At 36.4% G+C, this 8983-nt stretch overlaps 1 long non-coding RNA gene across 1 annotated transcript; it reads left to right on the forward strand.

Annotated features, from left to right (window-relative positions):
• Positions 1-402: 402 nt before the first annotated feature.
• LOC109216262 lies at positions 403-1699 on the forward strand. The gene is made up of 4 exons (XR_002066463.1): positions 403-652; positions 948-1057; positions 1229-1337; positions 1434-1699. It is a non-coding gene; the product is annotated as an uncharacterized LOC109216262 (long non-coding RNA).
• The last annotated feature ends 7284 nt before the right edge of the window (positions 1700-8983 follow it).

An 8983-nucleotide genomic window follows, 5' to 3' on the forward strand; every position in this document is an offset into this window, starting at 1 on the left:
GACAGAAAACCGGACGCGCAAAAGCGGGACTTTAGCCGCAGAAACGGCACGTCGGAGTTTATGTGGACGTTGCAAGAGCGGGGACTTTTTCGTAAAAGTGGAATCGTAGATGCGATCATTTTATCCGCAGATGCAGGATCGCTAGGTAGTGTTTAAATTCGAAGGTTTTAGTTATTTTTCTCATTTTTGGGATTTTGAAGTTCGGACTAGGGGAATTTTTGGAGGGGTTTCCACCTAGATTGAAGAGTAAGTGACTTTCAGTCATTTTTGTCCATGAATATTGAATAGCCTTTGATTATTACACCTAATTTTCATGAATCTAAGTTAGAATTTGGGGATTTTTGGACTATGTTATTGGAGAGTGAAATTTGAGGATTTTAAGGGGCGAGTTTATGGTTGGAATTGAATGATTTTGGTATAGTTAGACTTGTAATTAAATGGGTATTCGGAATTTGTGAATTTTATCGGGTTCCTCGGGGTTGACTTTTTGGGTTGACTTTTTGACTTGAGTTAAAGATCTTAGCTTTATCTTTTGGAATCACTTCCTATGGCTTTTATTGATAGTATTACGTTATTTTGGCTAGATTCGAGCCTTTCGAAGGTTGATACATGCAGCAAGGGCTTGTTAGCGGAGTGATTTGGTTTGCTTAAGGTAAGTATATTATCTAAACTTGGTTGAGCTTTGATATGCTCCAACTACGATATTGTGCAACAACACAAGCAAGAACCCGACTAGGCTCCAAAACATCCAATCTCACGAACTGATTGGCCAAATCCTAAACATCCACGACTAGTGGCCTCTCTACCGCCATAAATATTCCAAACAACCCATGCTCTCCGCTTTTCTACTCATCGCATTAGCCACTACATTGGCCTTCCACAGATGATATAGTATGGCGATATCATAGTCTTTCATCAACTCTAACCATCTCCGCTTACTTAAACAGGTGCTGGAGACTCGAATGGTCGGTGTAGACTTCACACGGAACGTTGTACAGATAGTGCCACTAAATCAAGCAAAAGTACAAGAATCCTCCCATTTACATCACTGAAAATGGTATGTTTTTATTTCAATTAAAGTTGCTTTATCTTATACGTAAATTAGTAAATGTTATCTCTTAGAAAGACCTCACCTAGCTTTTTTCCTTTTTTTTTCTTTCGCCAATTGTAAAAAGTGTTTGTGTTTGTTTTATAACTAAAGCCATCTTAATGCTGACATTAATTGAAGGAATGGCTGATGCCAACAATAGTACATTGCCACTTAAATAAGCCCTTAAGGATGATTTGAGGATAAGGTATTACGAGGGACACCTATGGTTTTTGTCAAAAGCCATAAAGTAAGATTCTTTTTTTTTCTTTTTATTTCTTTGTCATTTTTCCTTTTTTTCTTTTTTCTTTTGTGAATTTTTAAGTAACTGCTACATTATTGGTAGGGCGGGGGCAAATGTGAAAGGACATTTTGCATGGTCATTATTAGATGACTATGAATGGGATGCTGGTTTCACTGTCCGATTTGGCATCAGTTTTGTTGACTACAAAAATGGACTTAAAAGATACCTCAAGAAATCTGCTTATTGGTACAAGAAGTTCCTCTTGAATACTGGCAAATAAATATGAGTCTGACTTGGCTCCTGCCTCTTCAAATTACTACCTAGCCATTCTTCTGCAATTTATAATTCACGTCTGTTTTTTTTTTAAATGTTCTTTTTAACTTAAAGAGTATTCTGTGAGGATCTTTCTCTTATAGTCATGCGTTAAGTAAAATAAACTGAGGAATGCCTCATTATCATTTGTACTACTGTCATTCATAACCTACTAGCTTACAACGGGATTCTACTCTCCGTAGAAATGAGGTTATTATCTGAGTTGGTGAGCATTTACTTAATTTCGTCCTAGATGGAGGACTGAAACGCTTTGTATTATACTGTCACCGTTGTCTCATCTTATGTGAAAACAAGTAGGAGTATGTGGGGAGTCAAACTTTTTAAGTATGATTTTTTGAATTCTTTTTTATATATTTTTTTAATTATTAACTATGGTGATATTATAGTACTTTTTACTTGATTATCAAATGAAAAATATGTAGCTTTTGTTCCGAGTTGAAGACCATTTTAATATTCACGTACGCCTTCCAATCCACGCTTTAGTGAAATTGTAATGACCCGGCCAGTTGTTTTGAGTATTGTAGTCTCATTCCCCTATTTATTGCTTATTCTTATTCAATTGTGGTTATGTGACTTGCGGGGGTGGTTGGTTTGGTTCCGGGGATGTTTCGGAATGAATTGGAACACTTAGTCCCAAGGTTGAAAGCTTAATTGAAAGAGTAGACCGAATGTTGACTTATGTGTAAACGACTCTAGAATGGAGTTTTGATAGTTCTGATAGCTTCGTATGGTGATTTTGGACTTAGGAGTATGTCCGGATATTGATTTGGAAGCCCGTAGGTCGTTTTAGCTTTAATTGACAAAAGTTAAAAAGTTGAAGGTTTGGAAGGTTGAGAAATTTGACTGAGAGTTGACTTACCAGATTGGGATTGGTTCCAAAAGTTGGAATAGGGCCGTTGCGTGATTTATGACTTTTGTGCAAAATTTGAGTTCAATTGGAATTGGTTTGAAGGAATTGGAATGGCAAAAATATGTTAATGAGTCTGTAGTATCCCCGCAGAAATAAAAAACTTACCTGGAATATGCTTAGAACTTGATCTGAACCCTAAACAACAACAAGGCAGCAGTGAAACAGTTTCAACAAGGATGAAAAATATACAACAATTTGAGGTCACCTCCCCAAACACAGTGACAGTAATGACACCAGAAAATCAACTTCAGAAAGTGCAGGACCAGGATAACGAAGAAGGCTTCTCTCCTGTGACTAAACGCAAGAATCAGAACAAAAAGAAAGACAGGAAGAAAAAACAGAATGAGAAAGCACCTACTCAGGGAGGTGGATCAAACTAATTCCTTCTTTTTTCCATGATAAGTGCCATATTTTGAAATATTAGAGGAGTTAACACAAAAAAGGCCATGCCTAGATTAAAAAAAACTTATCAATATCAACAAAGTGGATTTCATAGCCCTAATGGAACCATTTGCCAATATGAACAAATTGGGTAAGTATATGAGGTTTCTGAAGTTTAAACACTGCATATCCAATACAAATGGGCAAATTTGGCTCATGTGTTCTGAAAACTTTCAATCAAGTGTGGTTACTATGGATGATCAACAAATCACTATCAAAATACATAATGGGGTGGATGCCAAGAGTATGTACATTACGGAGTTTATGCAAAATGTAAAGCTAGTGACAGAAAAGCACTATGGTCCAGCTTGGAAGACACGCACAGGATGATTGTTGGCCCTTGGTGCATAGGAGGAGACTTCAATGTTATTCTTGATCCGGATGAAAAATAGGGTGGTCGACCTCACAAAATGTCCAAAAGCTTAGACTTCAACACTTGTATGAATAATTGTGAAGTTAAGGATTTGGGCTATGTTGGGCCTAAGTACACTTGGTGCAATAATTGGGAGGCTAGAAGAAGAATTTGGAAGAGGCTGGATAGAATCTTCGTTAATGACTCATGTGTCAACTTATACAAAATAATGTGGTCAAGCATCTACGAAGAACTGGTTCGGATCATAGGCCCTTACTCCTTAAGTGTTATAACAAAAACAACAATGGTATTAAGTGTGAGCACGTGATTTTTGCCACGCTTAAATTACTCCTATAAAATTCATAAAATTAGGATTTTTTCTTTTATTATTTGATTGCATGATTTTGTGATTGTTTGCATTTTTGTGTGCATTTTTAGTTGGCATAATTCATAAAAAGTACAAAAATAGCACATTTGCATTTAGAACCCAATTCTATATTTTTAGGTTTACTAGTTAATTAATTACAAAATGAAAAATAACAAAAATAGTCATTTTGCATTTTTTTTTAGTTTTCCTTTTTAAATTGGGATTTAGTTAGTTTTAGGAAAATTAATTAGTTTAAGGTTAGTTTAATCCATGTTTTGTTAGCTTTAATTTTTTTTTGCTATTAACACAAAAATAAAAATCAAAAGAAATGAAATCAAATTGATTGGAGTTTAAATAAAAGAAAAGAGTTAATTGTGAAGAAAATAAAAGAAAAGATATCAGGCCACTTAGTTTTGGGCCAAATATGCATCAGCCCAAACCAAAATCCTTCCAAAATCCGTTGCCTGGCCCAACCCAACCCCTGATCCAGTCCAGAGACGCCCAAAACGACGTCGTTTTGGCGTCAATGAATCATGACCGTCCATCCCCTCAAATCTAACGGCCACGATTGATTCTTGAATTTAAATAAAACTGTCCGAAAAAATCATGCAAAACCTAAAACATAATCATCTTCCTCGTACTTACCGTCATCCAACCCATCACCACCGTCCCTACCATGTCTCCACCGTCCTCCGCCGTCCGCCGTGGGCCGGAAATCGCCTCCGCCGGCAGCGATGCTCCAAATCCGCCAAAAATTACACCCTTGAATCCTCTCCCCCTCCTCTTTCCAACCCCCAAAACCATCTCCTTCAATTCCTAGCCAATCTTATCAGATATTAGATCTAAAATCCGGCCCAAAACCCTACTCTCTCCAAACCAGTCCAAACTCACACCATATATCCCCCTCATCTCCTTCTCCATAAATCCATAGCCTATAACCCTCAAACATTATCTCATCTCCTCGAATTTTAGATCGAAAAATGGCCAGAAACCCTAAAACCCTAGTATTGGGATTTTATTGATTTTCGGCTATAATAGCCCTTAATCATGTGTTTTCTTATGAAAACACATGATTAAAGGCGGTTGTGATCCAAAATACCATCAAGTTGGAGTCAGTCCGATTAAAGACTAAAGTCAGTAAGTCCGTTTCTTTTGTTGATATTTTCTTTCTTTATCTCGTTTAGTTTGTTTATCTTTTCTGTTTTAATAACTTCGATCATGATAATCCGTCTTTAATCGATTGTTGTTCATAATAACTGACTTAGGGTTAGAGTGTTAATTTGAGGTTTTTATTTTTGTTTAAATTCTGGTTAATTTGATTTAGTTTGAACCTGGTTCTTGTTGAATCAACGATTGAAAAATGACATTGTATTTGATTGTAATGATAAGCTTTACCTTGGTTTCAATTTAGTCGCAGGATCCTTGTTAATTAGAATTAAGTTGATTAGTTCAGTGTTAAGCTCTGTTGGTTATAGCTGAATAGTGTCTAAATTCAATAGTGACCAAGGGTTGTTTGGTTAGTTAGCAAGGTTGGATGTTTGGGTTTGGTTTAGGGTTAGTAATTTCAGTAATTTCAGGGATATTTTGGGCATTTAGTAATGGGTTAGAAATGTTGTAGGTTATACTAGAATTACCTAGAAGCTTCTAGAATAGGGCTCAAGTTAGATTTCAGCAAGTTTAGGATAGTAACTTGGGTAACAAGTTAAAAAATAAAGGACTAAAAGCTGAAAATGAGTAAGGACTAAAAGAAAACTGAAAATCTGAAGGTAGCCCTAGGCTTTGCCTATAAAAGGGCACACCATTGCCTTATTTTAGAAGTTTTTGAACACCTGAAAAATCCCCCAAAAAATCTGGAAGCTCTGAAAATTTGAATTTCGAATTCCAAAGCCAAATCTGAAATTTAGAGTTAGAAAGTTCTTTTAGATCTTAAATCTTCAGAAAACTCTTAAAAAAATACTGTTTTATTAAATCTTTTCTTCAGAATAGTTTCAAACTCCAGTCATTAGCTCAATTTTCTAGCTTAAATAAGATGAAAATGGCATGTGTTTGGGTTGCTGAAGCTTAAGAAGTGTCTTGGGTGCAAGTTCGAGTCTCTTTTGGTTCAATCAAGCTTATTTTGGTCATCTATTGGGTGCTGTAATTCTATAGTTCATCCCTGGGTTTTGTGAAGCTGTGTTGGTTTTAAAATTGTCCCTGTTGCTGTTGTTTAACGTTGTTGATTGATCATTGTTGCTGTTGACTCCATCTCCTTCTTTTGTGTTTAAATTTCCAGGTACACCTCTTGTAGATCTCGAGCATTGAAATTGAAATAAAATGCTACTCGTTGCCCCTTGTCTGACGTCACTACTATTTTAGCTAAATCATAACTCTATTAGGACTATACTGTATGATTGTATTGGAAATCAGCTTGTAAATGTTTATGCTAGACTTAATTAGGATGGTTTGTATAACTTGGACTGAACTGGACTTGTTTTTGAGATTGTTTAAACATTTTTTGAATTAGTTGTAAGCTATTTTCCTAATGACTCGAATGCTGTATGTAGAAGTTAGACTTAGATTGCTGTAATAGGATTTTAGAATCATGATTGGTCCATCTCCAGGTTTTCGTTGGGCTGTGTACAAAAGAATATGAGTCTGATTCGAGAGCTATGTTGCAAACAATGAGTCTATAGTTCACCAAAGCTCCAAATGCAGATTTTGACCTTATCAATGTTTGCAATCAGCTTTTATATTAGACATTAGTAACAATCAATGTTGTTTTTAGTTTTAATAATCAATTGAGCATATGGAACTTCAATATGTAATTTGAACAGGCATATTAGTTTTGGAACCAGGAAATCCGCACTTATACACTAGGTTTGAGCGAACTTAACAGTCCAATTTAATTGATAATCACTCTAGTTTAATCGTTGCTCCTTACAATTGTTCGTATTGGTATATAGTTCAGTAATTCTAACGAAAAAATAGATGTTGCTGTTGATATGTGAAATGGTGCCCCAGTACTTCTCATTTAGATTTTCCAGTTTCATGCCTCATGTATAACGGTATTAAGTCCATATTCCAGCCCCCTTGAATTTAATATTGAAATATCTCAAGTAGCAGGCCAAGTAGCAGGCCCAGTGGTGCTGCTTCAAGTCTATTAATATGAAGGCTGAAATTATGCCTGAAGCCCAGTTTATTGCTTTCATATTGGGCGGTGGTAATGAAATAAAATTGAGCTATAAATTTGGGCCTTCGAGTTAGGTAGCGAATTCGAATTAAGAGGTTTTGCCCTTTTATTTGAATTCGTACTTGAATTTGAGGCTCGAATTTTGTAATGCTAATTAAATAGGCTCTTTTAGAGACAAATTCAAATAGAAAATAATCTCTTTTTAGGATGGCCTTTAAATAAAACAATGAGATGAGCCTCGCCAAACAAAATGCATAAATTGCGGGGCCCTCATTAAATGCTTTATTAAAATATTTTAGAAATTTGAGACGTGCCATTTAGCGAATTTTTATGGCCTCCCGCAAAGTTAATAAAACGCGTTAGTTGCTTTAGGCGCGTTATTTAATAATACTACCTTCCTAAATTCGGGTGCATATTTATGTGACCCAAATCCAAATCTCAACTAATTCGAAATGTGTCAAAAACCGCGGGTGCATTTATGTGACGTGGTTCGAGACGCATTTTCACGATGTTGCAATTCTCTTTAAAAATAAATAATAAAAGCGTTTAAATTTAAAAAGCACATAAGTTAAAACATGTATTAAAATCAGATTTTTAGCCAATTATACGACCGTGCTAGAACCACGGGATCCGGGGGTGCCTAACACCTTCCCTCGGATCAACAGAATTCTTTATTCAGAATTTCTGGTTCGCAGACTCCAACTGGGAAGTCGAAATTTTCCTCGATTTGGGATTCAAGTTAAACCGGTGACTTGGGACACCAAAAGCCAATCCTATCCCAAGTGGCGACTCTGAAAAAATAAATAAATAATCCCATTTTGAATAATGTCACTTTAAATGGAAAAACTACCTTATACATTATCCTTCTGGGTAGGTGTGTAAAAAGGAGGTGTGACATATATTGCATACAAAAGTCGTGGGCCAAAGTTCTCCTATTCCTAATCCGACTCAACTTCAGGGATTGATGCTGAGGTGGATGCTTCGCATCCACCTCGTCTCCACTTCTCAGCTTCGCATGCTAGGGTGGATGCTTCGCATCCACCCTTTGTTCCTCCATCTCAGCTGTGCCGAGGTGCGGATGCTATGGTCCGACTTCACTAATAAGGGTGCACGAAACATGATTTTTCTCTAGGTTGGATGCGACGCATCCAAACCCTCCTCCTCTAGCTAGAGCACCTTTTCTTCATATTTTTGCACTCCAAACACCCTTAATCATCACACACAACTCCGTTAGTCATAAAACAAATAATTAAACCATGTTGGGCATTTTAAAGATCAAATGGCATCAAAAAGCAACTGAAACATGAGTGAAGTAATATTAAAACATATAGAAATATGCCCAACATCACCACCCCACACTTAAACCTTTGTTCGTGCTCGAGCAAAGTAGAATCAACCCACAACCGATCGAATAAAATTAAGCTTATCTCTATCACGCCACACATTTTAATTAAGCTTAAGCACCCATGACTTTGGTTGATACCAACAATTAGCCCCTTGCATATGCATTCTCGGACTTCCTTCCCCATGTTAATAACATGCCAAACACACTATTGAACAAGTCAAACCAATCAAATAGAAAATTCGGGACATCTCAACCTCAGAAACTGACTCATTAGGATAACTACTTTCACGCCAACTTACTCACTCTGACTGAAAAGTTTAATAAAGTCGCCTATCCATCATGAAACATGTGCTCTCACCACAAAACCGAGAAAGATAGTCCACACACTCAAATAAAATTTGATCGTAATTTAAGGACTTCAAATAATAGAATAGTTCTCTCACTATCTCAAGGAAGTTCACATGCGCACAAAAGGTATCATATGCTTGCCCTTAATGTAAATCTATACTAATGTAAGCTTGCTCGATCTAAAATCAATTAGGACTTTTCATGGTTGTAATGTGGGCTAAGGGACGGGTAGGATATATTTAGGAATAGTGGTTCACCCTCCTAAGCACTTTAACACGCCACATAATCAACTTTAAGCGCAAAATTCTTCATTCCCAACTTCCATTTTACAACTAAAATCACTCCCAACAAAGTTCCCTTTTTCCTTTTGAGCACTACTTTAATTTA

The sequence above is a fragment of the Nicotiana attenuata genome, unplaced genomic scaffold (assembly GCF_001879085.1).
Source record: "Nicotiana attenuata strain UT unplaced genomic scaffold, NIATTr2, whole genome shotgun sequence".
In the NCBI taxonomy this organism is placed as follows: domain Eukaryota; kingdom Viridiplantae; phylum Streptophyta; class Magnoliopsida; order Solanales; family Solanaceae; genus Nicotiana; species Nicotiana attenuata.